The 27,644-nt window shown below is 32.1% G+C and overlaps 1 long non-coding RNA gene across 1 annotated transcript in view; it reads left to right on the top strand.

Moving 5' to 3' along the window:
- Positions 1 to 18,893, top strand: part of LOC110262157 — a 119,421-nt gene extending 100,528 nt beyond the window's left edge. The window contains exon 3 of the long non-coding RNA XR_002346789.1: positions 18,569 to 18,893. This is a non-coding gene — a long non-coding RNA (uncharacterized LOC110262157). The remainder of the gene's footprint in view (positions 1 to 18,568) is intronic.

The raw sequence follows: 27,644 nt of genomic DNA, 5'->3' as shown, positions 1-27,644 counted from the left end.
GAACATAAAGCTTTCACTAAATGTATATTTATATATAGTTTTACTTTCTTAGAGAAACTTTCAAATGTCTAAATCTCCACATAAATTTCTTAAAGAGAAAGTGCAAGAAAAGTCAAGTTGTAGAGAAAATAATGATTTAAATTCTGCATTGGCTTCTTGTATGTAAGAGAGATAAAAAATTGGGTAGAAAGAAAGTTAGGCAGACATAAAAATAAATGGAGAGATTTCAGACTGAAGAAAAATATGCCTGACAGATAAAAGTGGTCCTTTAGAAGCAGTGTGTTAAAGACAATTTATTTATACATGATTTTAGAGATTTCCAGGATTTTTAACACTTAAATGCAGGACTTAGCAATGTGCTGTATGTATCTGATATCTGCTACTGTAATAAAGCTGCATGGTAAAGGACTGTAAAATCTAAGTGGTATATAGTACTAAACATTTATTAACTCTTGAGTCTAATTAGTCTTGGCTTAATTGTTCATTGAACCCCACAAGTTTTAATAAATTTATATTTTTATTTTCATTTAATTAAAATATTTTTTTAATTTCCCTTTAAATTTTTTGGATACATGTGTCATTTTAATAGTGTGTTGTTTATTACCCACATATTCTAGAATCTTTCAGTTATCTTTCTGATTTTTAGCTTACATTGTGGTCTGAGCATAGATAGCCTATGTTGCTAATCTTTTCAAAGGATTACTGTGTTTTATGGTATATTATATAGTCTATCTTGGTGAATGTTTTGGATGAGGTTGAGAAGAATAAGTGTTCTGCTGTCATTGGGTGAAGTAGTCTATAGATTCAATTCCATCCAACTGATTGATGAGATTGTTGAGTTGAACTACATCATTGCTGAGTTTCTGCCTCTTGGATCTGTCCATGTCTGCTAGAGGGGTACTGACGTTCCAATTGTGATAGTGGATTCATCAATTTCTCCTTGTAGTCTATTAGTTTTTGCCTCATGTAGTATGGCACTCTGTTTTAGGCATATGCACATTAATAATTACGTCTTGTTAAGAAAAAACAGAGTTATCAGTTACCTCCATGTGATTGGCATTACAAGGGTGTATACACTTTTCAAAACTCATTGAAAGGAAAATTTTAAATTTGTGTATGTCAGTGCCTATCAATTTTTACCTAGATGAAAATCATAAACTGATTTTTTTTAAAAAGTATTACATCTTCTTGGATAATTGGCCACTTTATTATTATGTAATATTCTTCCTCACCCCTGATTACCTTTATTTGAAATCTGCTCTTTTTGAAAGTAATAGAGTTATTCCTGCTTTCTTATGATTAGTGTGGTCTTGGTATATTTTTCTCTATTTACTTTTAATCTATATGTATCATTATACTTAAAGTAGGTTTCCTGTAGACAACATATAGTTAGGCAATACCTTGTGATGTATACTCTGACAACCTTTGTCTTTTAATTAGTATATTTAGGCCACCAATATTCACTGCAATCATGGTCATAATCAGATTAAAATCTACCATGTTCATTACTGTTTTTGTTTTCCTTGTTCTTTATTCTGATAATAATTGACTTATATTTATTAATTTTCTGCTTGTATTTTCAAACTGTCATATTTCCTAATTATTTTATCAATAACTATATAGCATAATTACATTATCACAATTATATAATTGTTATCTTTGGGAAAACTTCCCTTTATGAGGATAGTAAATTTTTAGATTATTTTTCCTTCTTGATGTTTATTTTTACAAAATTAAATGTTCAATTCCAGTATTTTACTTTCAGATTTTATATACTTTTTTTTTAAATATGTCATTTCCTCCAGTGCTTCAGGATGGGATACTTAAAATGCTTTAATTTCCCAACAACATACCTTTTACTCAAATCCTGGATTTTGTGAATAGTCTTAAAGGCTGTTACTGGGTTTTAATTTATAACAATTAAAAAAAATTAAAACCATATTCCCAGTCAGATTATAATTATTTGCCTGCAGGGAAGAAAACAGTACTCACTATGTACCTATGATGCATCATGTCAGTACTGGCCTCCCAAACATTACTAACACAAACTTTTGATAAGACAAAGTCTATTACCTACCTCAAAGAGGGACAACACCATTTCTCGAAGCTTGGGCAGTGTCTCAGAGTGGGGAGTAAAAGTCAACATGTGTATATTTAATTAAATATTTAATTTTAAAAACATTTTCAAGTTTATATAAAAACTTGGACATATAAAAATAACTTAATAAAACCCACACATACCCATCAACCATCTATAATTATCAGTATTTTCCATTCTTGTACCTCCTATAATTTTACCTTACTTCTAACCCTTCATAAGTTATTTTATATGCTTTTTGTTTATATACATATCTGTATGATAAAATATGCATATCTGTTTAATTATACAAATGGATTCACTTATGTGAATACTATCCCTATTAATATATAATTTTTCTTGCGCTAAACCATAATATTCCCTCTAACCAGTGAATTCATTCACCCCTACATGCCATTTCTTTATGCCTCATACCTCTTGGCTGTGAAATAGTTTAAAATTTTTTTCATGGAGTTCCTGTTGTGGCTCAGCGGGTTAAGAACCCAACTGGTATCCATGAGGATGTGGGTTGGCTTATTGGGTTAAGGATCCAGTGTAGCTGCAAACTGCAGCATAGGTTGCAGATGTGGTTTGAATCTGGGCATTGCTGTGGCTGTGGTATAGGATGGCAGCTCCAACTAGACCCTTAGCATGGCAAATTCCATATGTTCTAGGTGTGCCCCACCCCAAAAAATAAGAAAAAGAAAAAAAATTTTTTAAATTTTAATCACTGATTAGTTTCATCTATATAAATTCATGTAATGGAATTATGTATTCTGTACTTTTTACGTCCAACTACTTTCCCTCAGCATAATGTTTGTGAAATCTATCCAAATTGTTGCATGTAACATTGTTTTTCAAATTTATTTTGTTAAAAATATATGTATTAATGAACCCAAATGGTTAAAATTAAGTATTATTAATCCCTTCCAATTTTGCATATGATTTATTTTTTTATTTTTCATTTAGTCTTCGCATAGATTAGTTTTATGCTAGTTAGGACATTTGAATATCCTTGAGTATAATGAGCATATTTAGATTGTTTATTCTGAAATATTAAACATGTGAGTATTTTATTTTGTGCACTCTAATTCACTACCACATTATCTGTATCATGTGATTTAGAATTTCATACTTCTGTAAAAAACAATTTCCTAGCACATCAGAGTGAGTGGAGATGAATTAATATATTTTGGGGGGGAATGAATAATTCCTGATTTCTACCACAAAAGTTATACTTTTGCATATATACAATAGTTTTACTTTAAATTGGAACTGATGGCTTATATTATAAATTTCAAAATACATTTTTGAAATAAAAATGCACCTTTAGTTCACTACTTAGCAACAATAAATATGTCTTAATTACTCAGCAATGGTTAGAACAAAGCAATTGGATTCCTTTAGGATAGTCAAATTAGTTTAACTCTCATTTTGTTTTCTCAAATATTCCATTATTGGAATTGGGGAATGATAAAGTATTTCCTACTCAAAAAAAGTCTAATTTCTAGTAGATATTGATTAAACTAGAAGTTTTACCTAACAACATTTAAAATGATAAATGAAATGCTAATAGAACCATTATTTCTTTAATCCTTCATTAAGCTTATAGTTTGCAAAAAGTTTTAGACCAAGAAATGTTGATTTAAGGTAAATAAAATTATATTTCTATAAACAAATTATCACAGTGAAGAAAGCAGATTTATTAAATGGTGTTATATAGTCTCTAAATAGGCAGTTGAAAAACAACTACTATAGCATTGATTCTGAAATACTCAAGTTCCTTGTGTGGTATTTGTTGAAAGTGTTAGGAGTGGGAAACTAAAAAAATCTGAAGAAGGCATCCCAAAACTTAATATCTAAGCTTTTTCTTAAAAAATAAAAATAGAAGTTTACCAGACAGTCAAAGACTATACCTGTATGTAGGCGTGCAGATTTGGTGATCCCTTTTTTTTTCCTTTTTTTCCTAAGCTTTGCACCCATGACATATGGATCTTCCCAGGCTAGGGGTCAAATTGGAGCTGTAGCTGTTGGCCTATGCCATAACCACAGCAACATGAGATCCAAGCTGCCTCTGTGACCTACACACCATAGCTCATGGCAATGCCAGATCCTTAACCCACTGAATGAGGCCACGGATGGATACTGGTCAGATTCATTACAGCTGAGCCATGATGGGAACACCTTCGTGGTCCTTTTTAAAAAAAAAAAATTAAAGTAGGTTTAGATGAGAAAGTATACTAGTATATAATTACTGACAATCTGAATAATCTAGAGGCTTAATCTTTGGGAGTTGGGTCTATAAGAACATGATAGAATTTAGTCAGACTTATCCACAGTAATGGAATTAATCATTAAGTAGTAGAACCAGAGAGGCAATGGTTTGATGGTCCTAAATTTAATGCCACAACATTCTTGATCACACGGTTTGGGGTAAAGATACAGCACAGGGTAGAGATGAGCCTACAGGTGATGAGTTCATTACTCTGAAGATTATATTGATGGAGGGTAAGACTCAAGCAGGTTCATATTTAAAATGTGTAAGTAAACAATGCATTTGTACTTAGTAAATATTAGTTGATTTTATTAAGCAAATTGGAAAAGCGCACTTAATGTTTAAACATTAACATTAATTTATAAATATTTTCCTTCTATTAGAAGGCCTTCTACATGCCAGGTAAAGACAAACATATAGTTCATAACATGTTTGTTTTATGAGTACAATTTCTTGAGAACTGAAAGAAAGGCTATTAGAAATAGCTAAGGACCATTATCTAGCGCAGGTATGCTAGGTGCTGAGATAGGCACTCTGTGCATTATCTTCATTCATTTACAAAATAACTCAAGGAGATGTATATAGCTAATATCTATAGTGCTGCAGATATGAAAATTGAATTGGAGAAGGTTATTAACTCACCAATATCACACAGTTATTTTGGCAGCAGTGGGCCTCTCTCTCAGATTTCAACCTTCAGACATAAAGAGAAGTAAAAGTGAAGAGGTAGTATTACCACAATAAAACCTAGTTTTACAGGAGTACATTAAATATGGCCACAATTTCTTTGCAGACCTACCCACAGTAAGTGAAATCTATTTCCCTGTCCCTTGAATCTGAGCTATCATTGTAACTTGCTTTGGCCAATAATGTGACATTGCATGAGTTTAAGAGCCTAGGTCTCAAGAAGTTTCAAAATTTCACTTTGTACCCATTTGCAACACCACCCTATGTCCATCTTACCATGAAGAACCAAGGATGAAAAAGGTCTAATAGACAGGGATAAAGAGACCCAATCACATTGGCTATCCTTCCAGCTGAGGTTGCCCCCAGCCTAGCTGAAAGCAAAAAAGAAACTACCCACCAACCCCAGAATCATGAGAAATAATAAATCATTTAAAAGTTCAAAATTTGGGATGGTTTGTTAGCAGCTATTGATAGCCAAAAATAATCATTTTTGATAAAATTAAGAATTTTAATAAAATAGCAAAGAAATCTAGGCATGATTTCAATAGAGACAATCTTGAATTCCATCTTATATTTCTACTTTTTTGTATGTATTTATTTATTAGAAATAAGTACTTCAGAGTGATCAATGGAGTTAATGAAGGTGAGATATTTTATTCCACCTTAACTTCTATGGTAACCCAGTATACGAGATTATTAAACATCTGCATCTAATGGTTTTGCTTTGATCAAAATAAGCATGTGGGAGTTTAAAAATGATAGAGAAGAAAGTATATCTATATATGTATACATATATGTCACTTTAAAATATTAAATATTTTTGTGACAAACTAGTATTATTTCTGGAAATTGTAGAGGAATCTTCTTTAGATAAAAATTTTTAAGTATTCTCAGTACTTTAGGCTGCTAAGCTGTTAAAATTATATGTTATATACTAGTTCTAATGAATTTTGGACTATTTTACTTTAGATTGTGCTAATATTCAATATCAGTTTAGTTTGAATTATGTCAAAATAATTTACTCAAATATTAAAAGAAAAAAATATTATAAATAACTGATTCCTAGGAATAAGACAAAGAATATTGAGGAATCAAAAATCATTGATCATTTCATCATTTAATCATTTAAATCAGTAAAGACTGCCCCTATGTCTTATTCCCATTCTTTACTCATTTGACATTGGTTAGAAAAACTTTAAATAATTAAAATCTTGAAACTTTTAAAATAATTTTATAACTAAAGTTATATTTAGAGTATGTATTTACTAATAGCTTGGAATATCATGTGTGTGTTTTTGGATACCACCTCTGATTGGCAAAGCTTTTTTTCAAAAAACTGCTTATCATATGTACCAGAATGAAGCTGTTTCAGAACAGTGTTGAAATTTGTATTTTTCCAGTAAATTGACTAAAATATAGAACACTATTTTAAAATTACTCAAATTATTAAAATGATATCTATCATTGTGTTTGGAAATTAGTATATAAGAAGAACTTCTTAGTAATAATAAACATCCTGTATACATTTAGTTAATTAAGTCTTACTAATGAGCTAACATCTAATGTGCTTTCTGTAATCTTACTAGGTGGTACATCTGTTTATTCTCCCTTAAGAGAAACAATTTGTTTCCCTATAGAAAAAATAAAAATGGAAGGGAATCTTATTTAAACATGCTGTAACACTTGCCTTATATTTATAATCCTGTTTTGTGTGTGTGTGTGCATGTGTGTGTGTATGTGTGTGTGTGTGTGAGATACTTATAATACAAAATAATATACATGTAATATATGATTATAATATTTAATTATTTGATGTGGAGTTGGTTAGCCTAATACAACTTAATCCTGTATAAATATGTAATTTTAATATGTACATTTTTGATATATTATCCACTAACTTTAAAAAACATACATGTATTATCCATATATGTACATGTATGCATATGCACATATGCATACTTGCATGTAAAGAAAAAATTCAAATTATGACTGGTTAGCTATTTTTGAAATTAAATTGTTATTAACTAATTTTTCTAGTAATCAGTTTATTTTATTTTATTTGTCTTTTTGGGGCCTCACCCACATCAGGCGAGGGGTTGAATCAGAGCTACAGCCTCTAGCCTGCACCACAGCCACAGCAAAGCCAGATCAGAGCCAGATCTGAAACCTAAACCACAGCCAACATCAATGCCAGATCCCCAGCCCAAAGAGTGAGGCCAGGGATCCAACCTGCAACCTCACGGTTCCTAGTTGGATTTATTTCCACTGCACCATTGACGGGAACTCCCTAGTTATCAGTTTATTTTACTAGCACTCTCAAAACAACAACAACAAAAAAGAAATATGTATATATACACAATGGAATATTACTCAGCCATAAATAGAATGAAAAAATGTCATTTGCAGCAACACGGACAGACCTAGAGATTATCATGCTAACTAAAGTAAGCCAGAGAAAGACAAACATCATATGATATTACTTATATTTGGAATCTAACTAAATGATACAAATGAACTTATCCCAAATTAGAAACAGACTCACAAACTTCAAAAACAAATTTGTCATTACCAAAGGGGAGATGGGGATGGATAAATTAGGAGTATGGGATTAACCTATACACACTACTATATAGAAAACGATAATCAGGAAGGATCTACTGTACAGCACAAGGAACTATACCTAATATCTTACAATAACCTATAGTAAAGAATATTCAAGAAAGAATATATGTGTGTGTGTATAACTGAATCACTTTGTTGTATACCTAAAACTAACACAACTTTATAAATCAAATATATTTCAATAAAAATTAAAAAAGATAAAAGTGTTTTATTTTCTTGACTAAACCAGAGCAGCAATTTTCTAGGCATATAAAACAAATTATTCTAATTATTAGGATTCTCAACTCTTTAAGCATAAATCTTTGTAAATATTCAAGTGAAAAAACACATGAAGTAGTGGTCAGTGCAAGACAATTGAGCTGTGGAATATACCAACTGTTTGTTTTTTGATATGAAAATAGAAAAAGATTCCAAATAGAAGGAAAATAAATAAACATTTGCAAATTAGAAAATAATCAATGGGACCAAATTTTGCAGGATAATGAAAATGGGTGGAATATTAAATCTGTTAATATTTGTAAAGCACTTAACAGTTACTGGTACATATAAAGAGATAGATACATATTTGTTAGATAAATAATTCCAGAACAATGAATAGAATTAATGGGAAATTAAATTATTAAAAAAACTATTCCTAAAGTTATGTATAAGCAAGAAAATATAAGCATAGAAACTTCTGTATAAAAATCTATCCATGAGGTAAAATATATACAATCAGATAATACCCCTTATTATAAAAAACTACCTCAAACTTCAACTAGAATTTTTTAGAATTAATCTCGTTAATTCACTTTTTAAATTTTGACAGTTTTGAAGTATTTATTTGTAGTATTTGAAGTTTTATTAAAGTATAGTTGATTTACAATGTTGTGATAATTTCTGCTATTCAACAAAGTGATTCAGTTATACATGTATACACATCCTTTCTCTTTCAGAATCTTTTCCCACATAGATTATCACAGAATATTGGGTAGAGTTCTCTGTGCAATACAGCAAGTCCCTGTTGGCCAAACATTAACTGAAACAATTCTAGTAAATGTTGTTTTGTGTAAAGAATACATTTTGAATTATGAAGAGAAAATTGGACAATTTTCTTGGTAAAAATATTTACTTATGGAATATTCCACTAAAATCAAGATAACATTATATACAATTGACTTGTTGACTATGGTATCAATAGCTGCAAAACCTAAAAACAAGGACAACTTGCCCAGTAAAGGTAAACCAAATCACAGTGCACAAGCTTGAAAAAAATTCAAGCAAATTATTATAACTGTTCTATTACTTGAAAACCTTGTTTTATGATTTAAAATCACCATCAAGAAGCATGGGTGGAAGCAATGATAGCATGCGAATTTTTCCACTTGTAGCAAATTAAGTGCAATAATCATCTTGGACTTCCAATAAGTACAAGCATGATTTCTAACCAGTAGGGGCAGCCTGCCACTTCTTAGTAATAAATTCTCCCATTTCATTTGTCATTGCCTCTCATTTTAAATGTTAGCAGGATGTAATAATTTGATAATAAATGAAAACATCTTTAAGCATAGAGTTGGATGCCAACAGCAATTGGTAATCTTCCATACTTATTTCATTCCATTTTATAGTTGCACTTGTAATCAAGAAGGGAGTAAACCACTGATGCTTGCACATACACACCAGTATAATCTCAAAAATATTAGGAGCCACTAATCAAATAAGAATTTTGTTTAAATGGTAGTATTTCAAAAAAATGCAGTGCATTTAAACATTTTTGTCAGTAAAGTTGAGCAAATAGTGTTGGAAATATTAGGTCAAAAGTGAATTTAACCAAAACATAAATCTGAGGCAAATGGTATCATCAATGACTTTTAGTAAAAATACTCCTTGAAATATGCTTCTAGATGCATAAAATGCAGTAACGTAGGAGATAGTAAACTATTCAATATTTCTCTAATATACAAAACATTATGGATATAGAATATCATAAGACAAGGCACTTACATCAGTATAAATTATGAATACTAAATATTAACCTATATTATAGTTCTTATGTTCTGTTAGAGACTATGTCTTCTGTCTTCCTGAAATGTATTGTTTTTACTGTTCTTTTACTTGGAACCAATTTGAATAAAAACACATTGTGCTTAATTGAGCAGCTAATTACATGAAAATGGCTGTCAGTCAAGCAATAGCAAATGGCTATTTTCAAAATAAACAATGGTTTAGCGAATTTGACTATTGTTTTTTTCCATTACTGTTTGCATGGAGACAGTTGCATAATTGCTGTTCTTGATACATGTGTAAAATGTAATCCCTATATGCCAGGAATGTTAAAATAAAAGCTCAATTTTCTTGTTACTGAAGTATAGTCAATGAATAGTGAAGTAATTTACAAAGTGTTTTGAACTGAATATGTTGAGATATCCACTTATCAAATACTTGATACTGCCAATATTTGTTTATGATTTTGTTTCCTTGGAGAGCTACAAATTTATTAAAATTCTAAGAAATATGCATTTTGCTCCAACAAATAAAAACCACAAAAATATTGAAATGTATATATTCCTATTCTTGGACCTAGGTAAATAACTGTTCTTATGTAAATTAGCATAAATTATTTCACAAAGTATTTTGTTTCTTCCCCGCAATATATATTTCATGAGATTCCTTTAATTCTGTGCTGAAAAACAAGAACGTAGTTTTTCTTACTGGATCTGGCATCAAGGGCACACATATGTTTCTAAAATTTGAGAACTCTGAAACAGGATTCAATCTAGCACATGAGGCTCTTCAAGATATGTTCATGTCTGCTGTCTAGCATCATGTCCCTTCACTCTTTCTATGTACTTTTAACATAATGATTTAACGTATAAGTAGAAAAGTTTTACTTCCTTAAATACATTATCTCTTGCCTTAATATTTTATGTAGGCATACCATCTATCTAAAATGTCTCTGACACAGCTATTGAAACAGGTTTTCTGAATTAAGTGGGCAAGGGTGAGATTCTGGAGCAACGTGGGTCATAACATAGCAAATAACCACCAGACACATGAGTGGTTACCATGATGGAAAGCAGCCTGAAGAAGTAATCAGAATGATTTGAAACAAACAGATCTTTGGCAGTTACCAACTGATCCTGAAAGTGAAATAAATTGGCAACATTCTTAAACTTTACTTGATTTGTATGTGAGAAAAAATTTCCTATGTATTGTAAACACAAGTCTCATGAATCAAATCATAACTTTTGTGTACACTACACACAAAAATCACATAAAATTAGTATATATCAGATCGGTACTGAGCAGTTTCTGAACGCACAAATAAGTTCGAAGAGACACTTCTTATAATCTCATAACACAACTCCAGCTACAATTGACTTCCTTTATAACTCACACCTATAACCTTAATTTGAGGTTATTAGGACTCATTGATGAAAGAAGAAAAAGTGAAGGCTTAGTTTACCTGTGACTTAAAATACTATGTTGTCATGAATTTAATGTGAATTGTGTGGCATTACAGCTTCACTCAAGAATGGCTCAGAAAGCCTTAGCAAAAAGAAGTCCTAATCAGTTGACAGACTTTCTTAAAGTTCCCTCAGCGGTACCCCTTTCCTAAATGGCAAGATGGCTAGAAGTAAAGATCTACAATGGACTTATAAAAGTAGCCAAAAGTTTGTCTAGGAGTTCAAAGAAGAAATAATGTAAAAAAATTTGATAAAGAGATCTGGGGATGATATATGTTTAGATCTCTGAAAATAAGCTAGGAAATTGAGGATATTTCTGAATGTGTGAATGTTCACACGGTTTCCTCTAAGGCAACCACTGCAGAGGATAACCCATTTTGATTATGAATACCCTCTTTACTATTCACTCTTATATAATTTAGTATACCCTCTTTTACTATTCTCTCTATCCCTTCTTCAATGAGCCTAAGAAGTAAGGGATGAAGTTAGTGAATGAAAAGAGCTTTTAGGTACCAAAAAGAAAGATTAACACGGATCTCCTGACATGATTGCTATACTTAGGAACAAGCCAGCCACCAAATATTTCATCCCTTCCGTCATGGAAGGAACAGCAGTTGGCCCTGACTGGAATAAATAGTAAATTTTTAGTTTGGTTAGCATTTCTTGCCTAAAATGCTTCTACTAGCAATAGCATCTGTAGTTTAAGGGACATTTATCTTCTAGGATATCACATAGAATCATTTATGACCAAGTAACTAATTTCACAAAGAAAAAGTATGTCAGTGTTCTCATGCCCATGAAATTCACTGCTCTTGCCACACTCCAGTCATCCTGAAGCAGCTGGCTTCATTTACCATTGGAATAGCCCGCGGAAGAATCAATTACAAAGCCAGCCCTCCTGTGATGATACTGTATGAAATTTGTGGGCTCTTTTATGAAGTATGTTTTATATTCTGATATTTTATACATACATAGTGCATATAATATATGCCATTCAGCCACAGATCTAGAAATTAAAGGGCAATATATAAAATGGTTCTTCTTACTAAGTATTAGTAAGTATGAAATGCAGGGAGATGCTGTGAGTTGCTTCTTAGTACTTCCATTGCCAGTAATTAAAGGTTGTGGAAAATGACAACTCAAAACAGGACCACTAATGCATAGATACTTCAGCAGTAAACATTTTGTTTATGTGATAAGTCAAATAATTTTAAAGTGATTGAGGGCAGGCTGAGTACAAAGGGAAACTGAAACTGTGATGGAACACAGAAATAATACCAAATTTTGATAAATTCATGACAAAGAAATGAGAACTGCTTATAGTCTTCCTTGTTTTGAAATACATGTATTTGTTGATTATGTATTTCATATATAATTATGCATATGTATGCACATGGGTATTTGTATACTTTTTTTTTTTGTCTTTTTCTAGGGCTGCACCAGCAGTATATGGAAGTTCGCAGGCTAGGGATCTAATCAGAGGTGCAGCCACCAGCCTACACCAGGGCCACAGCAACGCAGGATCCGAGCTGCGTCTGCAACCTACACCACAGCTCACGGCAACGCTGGATCCTTAACCCACTGAGCAAGGCCAGGGACTGAACCTGCAACCTCATGGTTCCTAGTAGGATTCGTTAACCACTGAGCCATGACGGGAACTCCTATTTGTATACATTAATATATATTATATACAAATAAAATATACTATTATGTACAATAAATATATAAATAAATATACATATACACTATTACACACTTCATTATTATATATAAAGTAATTTTAGTATTAACAGTCATTAGTAATACATATGTGTTCATTAATGATAAATTTATAGAATTGTTTGCGTGAGTGTTTATACTTCCCACAACTGTTATGCATGACCACAATAGCTGATTAGTGGGAGACAGAAGTGAGAATAGCAGGCAGATAATTTAGATACATAAATACTACAATAATTCACTGGGAAAATTAATCATTAAGAAAATGATTTTTTGTGTGTGAAGATGGTATCAATTTTAATTTCCCATTGTTCCCCCTTTGTGTTTCTAATCAAAAATAATGTTTATTTTTCTACTTTGACTTACTTTACTGGACATACTATTTTTAAAAAATATTGGACTCAGAATTGTACTTAAGGTACAGTATCAATAATATCTTAATAAACTTCATGATATCATGTGGACTTGTAAATACATATTAAAGCCCTAATAAAATTTCAGATATTGTGTAGTGAATAAAATCACCAACTGGCAAATAACAATTAGCCTGGACATAATAGTTTGGATGGCATTGATTAGATTTCTTAGGTTTTAAGTGGATTTGATTTCCTTTAATAATAATGCCTGCTAAATTCATTTCTTAACATAGGTGTTCTCTGTCTTAAAAAATTTACTTGACTATTATTTATCTCATAATTAGCACACTAATTTTCTTTGCCAAAGTGATTAAATAAGTGACCTACCTCAATACCTTTAATGCATTTCATATTTTGGAAGCTCAACTCAACATACAGTTATTTAAATTTTGTATGTAACTGGCCCTGTGCCAGGTATTGTACTGATGTGCAGGTGCCCAAAATGGGAAACAAAATATTTTCTTTAAAGGATATGTTGGAAACAATGATGACAATACCACAGGAAAAGGATGTAGAATAAGGAAAGGAGCTAGTCTACAACAAAATTCTGTGGGAAACTAAATGGATATATAAGCCCATAAAATATACTATTACTATTACTTAGTGAAGAAATAAGTCTTACTTATATCACAATGAGCTAAGAGAAAACACCTACCAGAATATCTGAATTGGCATTCCAAAAAAAAATATTTTTTTTTTCTTGAAGAAAAACTTCTTTCTTTAATATAGTGAAAGGTCAGGGTGGGTGCCAATCAGTGCTAATGAAAAGAAAGACCTGATCTTAGTACTATTGAAAATTTTTCTGAACCTCAAATTTATTAGGTAAATAAAACACACAGATATTCACAATGGGAAGAGAAATGAAATATGTTAGAACTTTTGCCTGCAATGAAAATAAAATCAGTATTTTATAATAGTTATTTTCTATGACATTGATTGCTAATAAATAGAAACATAAGTTCAGATGTCCAAGGGAAGAGAAATTTAGCCCAAGATATACAGTACAAGGTGAGGATATATTACCTATTTAGTACCTGTTTATTTTATCTTTTTCTTTTTAGGGCCACACCTGCAGCATATGCAAGTTCCTGGGCTAGGGACTGAATTGGAGTGCAGCTACCAGCCTGTGCAACAGCCGCAACAACAAGGGTTCTAAGACACATCTGTGACCTGTGCCACAGCTTAAGGCAATGCCAAATCCTTAACCCCCTGAGGGAGGCCAGGGATTGAACCCATATCTCATGGACAGTATGTTAGGTTCTTAACCTGCTGAACCACAACAAGAACTCCAGTACCTGTTTATTATGTTAATAAATAACTCCATAATATAAATAGGATAAATATAAAAAACATTTCAATGTATTTTAGAAATATATCAAGACTTTCAATTCCAATCATTACATAATTTTTTGGCTTTTTTTTTAAAGATGTCAAGTATAGTTGATTTACAAATATTAGTTTCAGGTGTACAACAGCATTTCAATATTTTTATAGATTATATTCCATTGAAAGGTATTAAAAAACAAAGGCTATTCTTCCCTCTTTTGTATAACACATCCTTGTTGCTTATCTATTTTATAAATAGTTTGTATCTAATAAACCCATACCCCTATTTTAACCCCTTGCCACTTGTAACCCCCTGGTAATGATTAATTTGTTTTCTACATCTGCGAGTCTATTTTTCATTGTTACATATTTCATTGTATTAGATTTTGAATTCAACATACAAGTATTAACAGAGTATTCATCTTTCTCTATATAACTTATTTCACAAAACATAATACTCTGCATTGCTTCCAATGGTAGAATTTCATTCTTTTTATGATTAATATTCTGTTGTATACATGCCTATATATGCCATGTTCTTTATCCATTTGTCTGTGGATGAACATTTAGGTTGCATCCACATATTGGCTGGTATAAATAAGGCTGCTGTGAATATTGGGGTGCATGTATCTTTACAAATTATTATTTTATTTTTTCTGGATATATACAGTGTAAAACTGCTGACTCACATGTTACATCTATTTTTAGCTTCTTGAGGAAGCAACATATTCTTTTTCATAGTGGCTGTACTAATTTACTTTCCCACCAAGAGTGCAAGGATTCCTTTTTCTCCACATCCTCACCAATATTTATTATATGTAGATTTTTTCATGATAGCTATTCTAACAGGATGAGGTGATACATCACTGTGGTTTGATTTACATTTCTCTGATGAATAGCTACACACAAAAGAATGAGATTAGAAAATTTTCTCACACCATATATAAAAATAAACCCAAAATGGATTAAAGGCCTTAGTGATAACTTGAAATCATAAAACTCCTACAGAAAAAATTAGGCAGAAGACTCTTTGACACATCATGGCAATTTTTTTTGTTGTTGGGGGGGAGATACCTCTCCTAAGGTAAAATAATAAAAGCAAAAAATAAAGAAAATTAGACCTAATTAAAATATAAAGCTTTTGCATAGTACAATAAACCACTGAAAAAGTGGAAAAGGCAACCTACTGAATGGGAGAAAAAAAATTTAATGATATGACTGATAGGGTTAATATCTAAAAGCTATAAATACCACATACAACTCAGTATAAAAAAAAAGTTTACAGGTGATATATTATACATGTAAAATCCTAAAACAGCTACCAGAAAACTACTAGAGCTCATCAATGAATTTAGTAAAGTTGCGGAATATAAAAATGAATACATAGAAATATCTTCATTTCTATACACTAAAAATGAAAGTTCAGAAAGAGGAATTAGGGAAATTAATCCCATTTACCATCACATCAAAGAGAATAAAATACCTAAAAATAAACCTACCTAAAGAAGCAAAAGACCTATACTCTACAAATTATGACACTAATAAAAGGAATTGAAGATGACACAGATGGAAAAATAGACCATGTTCTTGATTTGGAAATATCAATATTCTCAAAATGACTATTTTACCCAAGGTAATTTACAGATTCAATGCAATCCCTATCAAATTACTAATATCAAAAAATAACCAATTGTTCACAGACTTAAAAGAAAAAAAATTTAGTTTGTATGGAAACACAAAAGACCCCTAATAGCCAAAGCAATTCTGAGAAAGAAAAACAAAGCTGGAGGATTTGGTTCCCTGACTTCAGACTATACTACAAAACTACAGTCATCTAAAGAGAATGGTACTGACACAAAAGAAATATAGAACAGTGGAACAGATAGATAAAAAGCCTAGACATAAACCCACACATCTATGATCAATTAATCAATGACAAATGTTGCAAGAATGTACATCGAGAAAAGACTGTCACTTCAATATGTGGTGCTAGGAAAACTGGATGGCTACATGCAAAAGAATGAAATTAGAACATTCTCTAAATATCATACACAAAAATAAACTCAATATGGATTAAAAAGCTAAATTTAAGGCCAGATACTATAAAACCCCTAAAGGAAAACAGGCAGAACACACTTTGATGTAAATCAGAACATGCTGTGATGTAAATCACAGCACTATCTTGTTTGGTTCACCTCCTAGAGTAATAAACGTAAAAGCAAAACAAAAACAAGCAAACAAAAAATCCAGGATCTAATTAAACTTTAAATCTTTTTTACAGTAAAGGAAACTGTAAACAAAATGCAAAGACAATCCATAGAATGAGAGAAAATATTTGCAAACAAAGAAACAAACAAGGGATTAATTGCCAAAATATGCAAACAACTCTTGCAGCTCTATATCGAAAAACTTACCCATCAAAAAATTGTAGAATATCTAAATAGAAATTTCTCCAAAGAAAACATATGACCAAAAAGCATGTGAAAAGATGCTTAACATCACTGATTATTAAAGAAATTCAAATCAAAACTACAATGAGGTACCACCTCACACCAGTCAGAATCACCATCATCAAAAATATCTACAAACAATAAAAGTTGGAGAGGGTGTAAAAAAAGGGAACTTTCCTACCCTGTCAATGGGAATGTAAATTAGTACAACCACTATGGAGAACAGTATGAAGCTTCCTCAAAAAACTAAATATAGAACTACCATAAGATCCAACAATCCCACTTTTGGGTGTCTATCCGGATAAAACCATAATTTGAAAATATATATGCACTCCAATGTTCATTACAGTACTATTTACAATAGCCAAGACATGGAAGCAACTCAAATGTCCATCAACAGAGAAATGGATAAAGAAGATGTGGTATATATACAATGCAATATTACTTAGCCATAAAAAAGAATGAAATAATGCCTTTGCAGCAACATGGGTAGACTTAGAGATAATCATACTAAATGAAATTAGACAGAGAAATACAAGCATCATATGTTATCACTTTTATGTGGGATCTAATAAAAATGATATCAAATTAACTTATTTAAGAAACAGAAACTGACACACAGACTTCAAAAACAAATTTATAGCTACCAAAGGCAAGGGGGAAGAGATAAATTAGAAGTTTGGGATTAACCTACACACACTACTATATATAAAATAATCACCAAGGACCTACTGTATAGCGCAGGGAACTCTACTTAATATTGTGTATAACTTATGGGAAAAGAATCTGAAAAAGAATAGATAGATGTATATGTATGACTGAATCACTTTGAGGTACACCTGAAACCAACACAGCATAGTCAATCAAGTACACTCTAATATAAAAAATATATTATAAAACTGTTTAAAAATAGGCAGAATAACTGGAATAGACATTTTCCTAAAGAAGACATACAGATGGCCTACAGACACATGAAATGATGTACAACATTGCTAAACATTATCCAGTTGTCACTGGGATTTTTATAGAACACATTATATTAGCCACATGACTAGTACCCCAACTCTCAAAAAATATCTCTGAGCATTTACAATAAATGTAACTGAGATAAGTAAAAATGTGTTTTGCAATACCTTTGGTGCTTTTATTTATTTCATAAAGTAATAGAAAATATAAAAGCATGTATTAAACACCTCAAGTTAACTCAAAAAGATAGAGCTTTATTGTCATATATGTTGCAGAAAAGTCTCCCAGAAGAAATATCAAAAGGAGGGGGGTTGATTTTTTTCCAGGATATAACATATGTCCTCCTAGTCTCTGAGATATAGCATTATCTATAATTAAATGAAATATCCAAAAATTCTAATTGTTCTATAACTCCTACTATTGCCTATATTTATTTTAAAAAATCTACTTTAAACATATCAACCTACATAAGTTTTACATTATCAGATTAAAACATCTAAAATTTTACATATCAGAAAAAAGAAAACTAGATTCCTAACTGAGAGTATTTGTTTTAATGATTTTGCTCATCCTTTTTTCCACAGCAACAGGGACAAGCTCTGCAGAATACATAATCATTAAATCCTGTTGATGGAATATATTTGTGAGTGAGGAAAAAGCAGAATACATTAGCAATATTTCAAAGGAATTAACTGAGAAGAAAAAACAACCAAAGCAAGTCCATTATGTAATCACCTAGCCATTCAGAGATGATCTGTATTGAAAAATGACATCAGATCCCTCTTTGATAAGGAAATGAAGAAAGAGAAATAGATGTGGACTAATAAAGTATCATGACATTGCAGTGTAATTTTCTTTGATAATGAGATCTCTCACTAACACTCATTAAATTTAAAATCATGGAGTAAATGTTGAATAGTACTGCCTGCATAAATGATGGGGGGGACTATAAAGAACATTATCAGTTAGTTGATGTTATAATGAGAAAGAAAGTGTCAATGGGGGTGTTATGCAAAGTGAGATTAGTAGAGAACATCTTCTGAATAGGGGAAGGCACAATTAAATGATGCCAAACCTTCAGTAAATCAGGTGAGTTCTTAATTTGAACGTGGTCACTGAAAAAAACGAACAAACCCCAGTGAAGGCAAGAACCCAGCAATATGTCTGCACTGGCTACACATGCCTCTTCATCACAACCTGGTTTTCACTATTTTAAAATTGTCTTGCTCTTGATATTATACATTGAAAAATAATTGGCAAAAGAAAAAAAATATCATTTGAATTTAGCCTAAACTCACTTTGGACTAAAGGAAAATTAAAAGAATTTTATGTATATTAAATTTTTCACTGATGTTTATCGATCAATCTAGTGTTGAAGTCAGTATCATAGCACTTTTGCTTCTGAAACTAAAATTCTTCACCCTACAGTAAACTTCTGTGCTTCTTTCTTATTATCAGCTTAATTAAATACTGCTGAAAATTAACTGCTATTAGCGAAGTTTTACTGAAACATTTGACTGCTGTCATTGATGCTTTTGTGAATATAGTTAAAATTCTGGTTGTAGATTTCCTGCCAGTAACAAATTATGTCTTGTGTTAAGGCTGACAGCTGAAAATATTACATAAGCCTACACCAGACCCTTCTAGGATATAATCCAAAAAAATATAAACTAGTAATGAATTTCACAGGGCAGAAACTAAAACCTAAAGAAAAAATTCAGAAAGACCTAATGTTTCCTTCTTAAACATTCATTACCATTAACTATTCCTCTTTGCATTAAAAATAATTCAATAGAATGCCAATATGATGTATTCAATATTTTATTACTCTTTCCTTTTCTCTGATTTCATCTCCCTTTGAAGATAAAAGAGGTATTTTAATTAGGATGCAATGGGAATAAATTCAGAATTAGCATATGTTGGTGTTCAATAAATGCAGTTTTAATTATAACTTTTTCCTGTCTGTTTCAAAGATTCTGAGAAAGAAAAAACACATCAGAGGCAAAACAAATATTTCTTAATGTTTTATATTAATGATATATTGCCCAGAGCTTAATTTTGATGTGTATAGTGTATAAGTTTATTCTTATTCTAAAAGCTTGCTTCTTCCTCTAGATGGGGAGGAAAATCATATTATATGTAAATGTCTCTACATTGCTTTAAGTGGAAAGGAAGAATGTTCCTCTACCTGAGCATTGGTAGAACTGTCTGGAAAATGCTCTGTTTCATGAAAAAAACTCAGAAATAATACTCAGGAACAGTCCATGGTAGAGAAAACCAGAAATAGCAAGGCTATCTATGAAACTCAGATTACAATTGATTCCATTTACCTACTAATTTAGAGTTGTCTCTGCAGATAATTGAACATTATTAGGAATTTGAAAATCTTTTTCTCAAACACTACACAGACAAAAAGATAGTGGGTTCAAGCATTTCTGGAAATTTTAGAGTAACTTTAGGAAGAATATTATTTAATATTTTGAAAGGCAGAATTGAGGTTAACAACTGGAGAAACATTTCCATATATTAGAACATAAAATATTTGTTATACGAACCATAATTTCAGAAAAATTATCTTGATATTTTTATGGAGAAAGCTATGCTATGTGGATATATTGTCTCAATTTCAAATACATGCAAACTTCTAGCTTTATTTTATTTACCATTTAATTTTAATGAGTTTACTTTCTCTGGCTTCAAGTGTCTTAGTAGTCATCTTTGATTTTATCTATGAGGTCAAAGTTCTGGCCATTTAAGGAATACGATTAGCACACAGTTTTAATAAGCCATGACTGAACAATGTTTTGGTCTCAACCAATTACATTGCACCTAAAATTATAAGTCCAATTTCTTCATCTGTAGACTAGGGAAACTAATTTCAATTTACATAAAGTCATGGAGAAATAAAAATCTTACCATATGATTAAAGCATGATTTATGTTTTGAACTGTACTCATAAATTGGGTAATTGAATATCAAGATGCATTTTGACATTGAAGCAAGATTATATGATTTCTAGTTTTTCCAGTTTGGCAATTTATCAAAAAAGTGGCTAAAATTCTATATATTTTCAATGAAAATTGGAGAAAAGGAAACAAATTCAGTACTAATAAAAGAAAAAAAACATTGCAGGGAAATTAAGAAAATAAAAGTTTACTAGATATAAATAAATTCAAATCTGTTAAAGGTTTTTAAGAGGATTTCATGTGTTCTTTAAAGAGCTTCAAAAACTGTTACTCTGTGTAAGATTTCATTAAACTTCAACATGTATAGCTAAAATTAATATCTATCTTCAGAGCTATTCCAAATCTTGTTTATAATGATTATTTTATACATATTTTTCCCGATTGTAGGGAGAAAAATAATTACAGAATATATGTTTTCACATGTTAGGCTTCCTGGAAAATAATTTAATGTGCTCAATTTTGTGAAAAGGAAGTGTACGGCATTGTGTTTGTACTCTCCCTCTGAGAAAGAAATTACATTTCTAAATAGGCTCTCTGTTTACCATATGGTATTACCAGCCAAGGACAATCTTGTTTTTATAGAGAAAAACAAGAAAAGCAAAGATTTTGAGAAGTAGTCTGACCTAAACCAGGAAAAGGCAATTTCAGCCAGCTCCTTGAACATGTATAAAGTCAATTTCTTAAACTTCCATTAGCCAGTGCTATATAGATACCATGAAAAGAAAAAAGCCCTTCAAACATTTCATAATTTGATAATATATTTACTTCATTGAGAGTAGCTGATAATTTTAAGAAGGAACCATGATCAGAAAAAGCCAGACTTGTCCTAAATATGTTCACTCATTAATAAAAATCTAATTCAATCATGTTTCCATGGTGTGGTGTTTAAAAAAAGGTGAAGGTCATTTCATTTATAGTAATTGGTTCAAAATTAAACATGGAGTCAGAGTATATTCTAAGAATTTTTCCCTGGGCTTAGTGCTCTAAACATTTCAATCAGTGAATTCCGTGATAGATGTTACATTTTAACTAAGTTTATACATGACAGTAGTTTGGACTAAGCCTTTGGACTAAGAGGGTTATGATCAAATATAACTTGGACACTTTCTTTTTTTTGTCTGTCTTTTTATGGAAGTTCCTAGGCTAGGGGTCAAATCAGAGCTGTATCCACTGGCCTATGCCACAGCCACAGCAACGTTGGATCCAAGCCACATCTGCGACCTACACCACAGCTCATGGCAACTCAGGATCCTTAAACCGCTTAGTAAGGCCAGGGATCAAACCTGTGTCCTTATGGATACTAATTGGGTTCATTAACTGCTGAGCCACAACAGAATCTCCTAACTTGGATAATTTGAAAAAAATAAGTAACTCTCCCAAGTGGTAGATAAGTAAATGATGGATAGATCCTTTATTTTATGACTAAATAAGAATTATCTAAATCAATTAGAAACAAACAGCTGGCAGGAGGATACTAATTCGCGGAGTTATACAGTAGAACCATATTCATCATTATTATTCCTTTATTAGCAATGGATTTTATATGCATAATTAGACCTTCTATGAAAGATCTAGGCCCAGACATATTTAACTCTCAATGTTCATTCCTCAATCAGAGTATGTCTAAGATACATCGCTTTTTCTGGTTATTTAAAAGACTATTTAGAAAACAAGGATCAAGAAAAAGTGTACAGCAGAAGGACCTTGTGCTCACTTCCTTTCCCTAACACACAGAAATTACAACTAACCACTAAAAACCCATAAATTTTTTAAAAAAAGACTGAAATCTACCAAAAAAGTAGAAGATAATCTACATCCAAAAGACATAAAAAAAAAAAAAAAAAAACGTGAGATAATACAAGGGGATACCCTCCTGATAAAATCAAATCCCATACCACCTGGATGAGAAACCCACAAACTGGAGAATAATTATTTCATAGAAGTTCTTCCACAGAAGTAAGAGCACTGAGCCCCACCATGGGCTTCCTACCCTAGGGGTCTGGCATCAGGAGAATCCTCCAGAGCACCTGGATTTGAAGGCCAGTGGGTTTGATTAGAAGAGCTCCATAGGATTGGGGGAAACGGAGTTTCTATTTTTCACATGCACTGGGATCCAGGGTGAAAGCAGTGACTCCATAGGAACCTGGGCCAGACCTATCTGCTCATCTTGAAGGGTATCCTGAGGATACAGGGATGGCTGTGGTTCTATCTGGGATAATAAAACCTGATGGTGGAAATAGAAGTGACCTACATGAACTCTGGCTGGAAGCAGACATCTCAGGTTCTTAATACCAAGTCCTGGTCCCAACCAACACTGTGTAGGCTACAATGTTGGGATGGCTCAGGCCAAACAACCAACAGGATGGGAACACAGCCCCATCCATAAGCAGACATGCTTGATAGAGACTTTCTGGTCTCACAACCAACTCTAAACATGCCCCTTGACATGGACTTGCCCATCAGAGGGCCAAGACCCAGCTCCACTTACCATAGGGTGGAACTGGTTCCCTCTTGTTAGGAAGCCTGCAATAGCCTCTAGACCAGTCTCACCCACCAGGAGCAATACATTAGAAGCAAGAAAACTCCAATCATGCCACCTGTGGAAGTCAGTCTGCAAACAAGTTCAAAACCTACCTTGAGACCAGCTGGTCCTTAGCCTTTGGGTGATGAGAGAGTAGTGTACCTCGGAACATATACAATATCCCCTACATAGAGCAACCTCTCCAAGGTTGAGAAATGTAATTAAGCTACTATTTACAAAAAAAAAATACAAAGAGAAATTTAAACAAAATGACATGGCAAAGGAATACGTTCCAGATGAAGGAACAAGACAAAACCAGAAAAGAACAATTATGTGAAGTGAAGACAGGCAATCTACCCAAAAAAGTGTTCAGAGTAATGATCATAAATATGATTCAAGAACTCAGGAAAAGAATGGATGTATGGTGTGAGAAGTTACAAGGAGTCAGAAAACATAAAAAAACACCCAGAGTTGAAGACTACAGAACTGAAAATAAAAATAAACTAGAAGGAATTAATAGCAGAAGAAATGAGGCAGAAGAATAAATTTGTGAGCAGGAAAACATAGTGGTGGAATTTCCATAGAGAAGAATAAGAAAGAATGAAAAGAAATGATGACTGTTTAAGAAACACCTGGGACAACATTAAACATATCAACATTCTTATTATAGGGGTTTCAGAAAGAGGAAGAGAGAGAGAAGGCCTGAGAAAAATATTTGAAGAGATTATAGCTGAAAACTTACCTACCGTGGAATAGGAAACATTCATCCAAGAACATGAAGAGCAGAGATTTCCTTACAGTATAATACCAAGGAAGATCACACAGAGACACATATTACTCAAATTGATAAGTCTAAAGACAAAAATAAACTATTAAAAGCAAAAAGTGAAAAGAAACAAATAATGTACAAGAGATTCCCCATAAGTTTATCAGCTGATTTTTCATCAGAAACTCTGCAGGCCAGAAGGAAGTGCTACAACATATTTATGGTAATGAAAAGGGAAAATCTACAACAAAGAATACTCCACCCAGCAAGACTCTCTTCAGATTTGACAGAGAAATCAAAAGTTTTGCAGGCAAGCAAAGGGTAAAATTCAGAATCACAAAACTAGCTATACGCAAATTCTAATGGAAATTCTCTAAGTGGAAAAGAAAAGGCAACAACTAGAAAAACAATTTAAAAAATAGGAAAACACAACTGTAAAGGCAAAAATACAGTATAGATAGGAAATTATTCACACAAAATATCTTATGAAAGCCAGTTATCATGAGAATACAAATGCAGGATATTTGAAATGCAATGGAAATTAAGAAACCAGCAACTTAAAACAATCATGTACATATATAGACTGCTATATCAAACCCTCATGGTAGCTGTAAATGAAAAATCTATAATAAATATATGAACAGGAGTTACTGTTGTGGCTCAGAAGTTAATGAACCTGACTAGTATCCATGAGGACACAGGTTTAATCCCTGGCCTTTCTAAGTGGATTAAGGTTCCACCATTGTTGTGGGCTGTGGTATAGGTTGCAGATGTGGCTCAGATCTGATGTTGCTGTGGCTGTGGTGTAGGCCAGCAGCTACAGCTCCAATTTGACCACTAGCCTGAGAACCTCCATGTGCTGTGGATGTGGGCATAAAAACCTATATATATATTACCAAAAAAAGGGAAAAGGAATCCAAATGCTTCACTAAAGATATCCACTCACAACAGAAGAGAAGAGGAAAGGAAGAAAAAAAGACCTGCAGAAATAAATCTACAACAATTAATAAAATTGTAGTAGGAACCACATATTGATAAGTACCTTAAATATCAACAGATTAAATACTCTATCAAAAAGACATAGACTGGCTGAAAGAATAAAAAAAAGACCTATATATGGTATAAACCAGAGAACTACTTCAAATCTAGGGACATGTACAGACTGAAAATATGGGGATGGACAAAAAAAGGATTCCATGCAAATAGGAATCAAAAGAAAGCTGGCCTAGCAATACTCATATCAGACAATGTAGATTTTAAAATAAAGACTGTTAAAAGAGACAAACAAGGACAATGCATAAGATCAAGGGATGACTCCAAGAAGAATATAATGATTATAAATATATATGCCCCCAACATAGGAGCAACTCAATATATAAGACAAATGATGATATTCATAGAAGGAGTAATTGACAGTAAAGTAATAATTGTGGGGCACATTAAAACTTCACTTACATCGATGTACAGATCATCCAAACAGAAGACCAATAAGGAAACACAGGACCTAAATGATGCTGAAGGCCGGATGGGCTTAATTGATATTTATAAAGCATCCCATCCCAAAACATCAAAATACACATTCTATTCAAGCACACAGGGAACATTCTCTAGGATATACCAGATGCTGGGCCACAAAGCAAGCCTAAATTTAAGAAAACTCAAAGCATATCAAGTACTGTTTGTGACCACAATGCTATGAGATTAGAAATCAACCACAATAAAAACAAACAAAAACAAAAATATGGAGCCTACACAATATGCAACTAAACAAATAGTAACTGAGCAATTGAAGAGGAGTTTTTAAAAAAAACCCTAGAGACAAATGAAAATGAAAGGCAAAAATCTAAAACTCATGGGATGCAGCAATAGCAGTTCTAAGAGGGAAGTTTATAGTAATACAATCTTACCTCAGCAAATAAGAAAAATAGCAAATAAGCAACCTAACTTTATATATAGAGTAACTAGGAAAAGAAAACAAAACCCAAAGTCAATAAAAGGAAAGAAATTAGAGCAGAAATAAATGAAATTGAGATGAAGAAAACAAAATAAAAGATCAAAGAAACTAAAATCTCATTCTCTAAAAATGTGAACAAAATTGGTAAATCTTTAGCCAGACTCATCAAGAAAAAGAGGAGAGCTCTTAAATCAATAAAATTAGAAATGAAAGGAAGTTACAGTTGATATCACAGAAATACAAAGGACCAAAATTGAATATTGCAATCAATTATATGCCAATAAAATAGATGTCCTAGAAGAAATGTGCAAATTCTTATAAAGGAACAATTTCTCAAACTCAATCAGAAAGAAATAAAAAATATGAGCAGACTAATTACAACTACTGAAATTCAATCTGTGATTTAAATATTCCCAAGAAAAAAATCCAAGACAAGATGTCTTCACAAAAAATTCTATCAAACATTTAGATAAGAATTAACAGCTATCTCCTTAAACTATTTCAAAAATTGTGGAGGAAGGAACACTTTCAAATTTATTCTTTGAGGCCACCACAACCCTGATATGAAAACCTAAAAATATATCACAAAAAATAAAATCACAAGCCAATATCGCTGATAAACATAGATGCAAAAATCCTTAACAAAAACCAGCAAACCAAAACCAACAGTACATTAAAAGAATATGTCATGATGAAGTAGGATTTATCCCAGTTATGAAAAGGATTTTTTATATCCTCAATCAATGTAATATACCACATTAACAAACTGAAGAAAAACATATGATCATCTCAGTAGATGCATAAAAAGTGCTTGATAAGATTCAATACCCATCTAACATAAAAACTGCAGAAGGTGGGCATAGAGGGAACATATTTCAACATAGTAAAGGCCGTATATGACAAACACACAGCTAACATCACAGTGGTGAAAAGCTTAAAGAAATTCCACTAAGATCAGGAACAAGACAAGGATGTCCACTCTCACTGCTTTTATTCAATATATTTTTTAAGTCTTAGCTATGGCAATCAGAGAAGAAAAATAAATAAAAGGAATTCAAATTGGAAAAGAAGTAAAAGTGTCTCTAGTTGCAAATGACATAATACTATACATAGAAGATCTTAAAGATACTACCAGAAAACTACCAGGGCTCATCAATGGATTCAGTAGTGTTGCAGGACACAAAATTAATACCGAAATCACTTACATTTCTATACACTAATAACAAAAGATCAGAAATAGAAATTAAGGGGGGAAAGCCCATTTACCACCTCACCCAAAAGAATAAAATTTTGGAGTTCCCATTGTAGCTCAGTGGGTTAAGGACCTGATGCTGTCTCTGTGAGGATGTGGGTTCAATCCCTGGCCTCACTTAATGGGTTAAGGATGTAGCATTGCTGCAATCTGTGGAGTAGGTTGCAGATGTGGCTGAGATCCAGTGTGGCTGTGGCCCCT

This window comes from Sus scrofa, chromosome 8, assembly GCF_000003025.6.
Source record: "Sus scrofa isolate TJ Tabasco breed Duroc chromosome 8, Sscrofa11.1, whole genome shotgun sequence".
In the NCBI taxonomy this organism is placed as follows: domain Eukaryota; kingdom Metazoa; phylum Chordata; class Mammalia; order Artiodactyla; family Suidae; genus Sus; species Sus scrofa.
The sequence above is the reverse complement of the archived record's forward strand: the minus strand, read 5'-3'. Positions and strand labels throughout refer to the sequence as shown.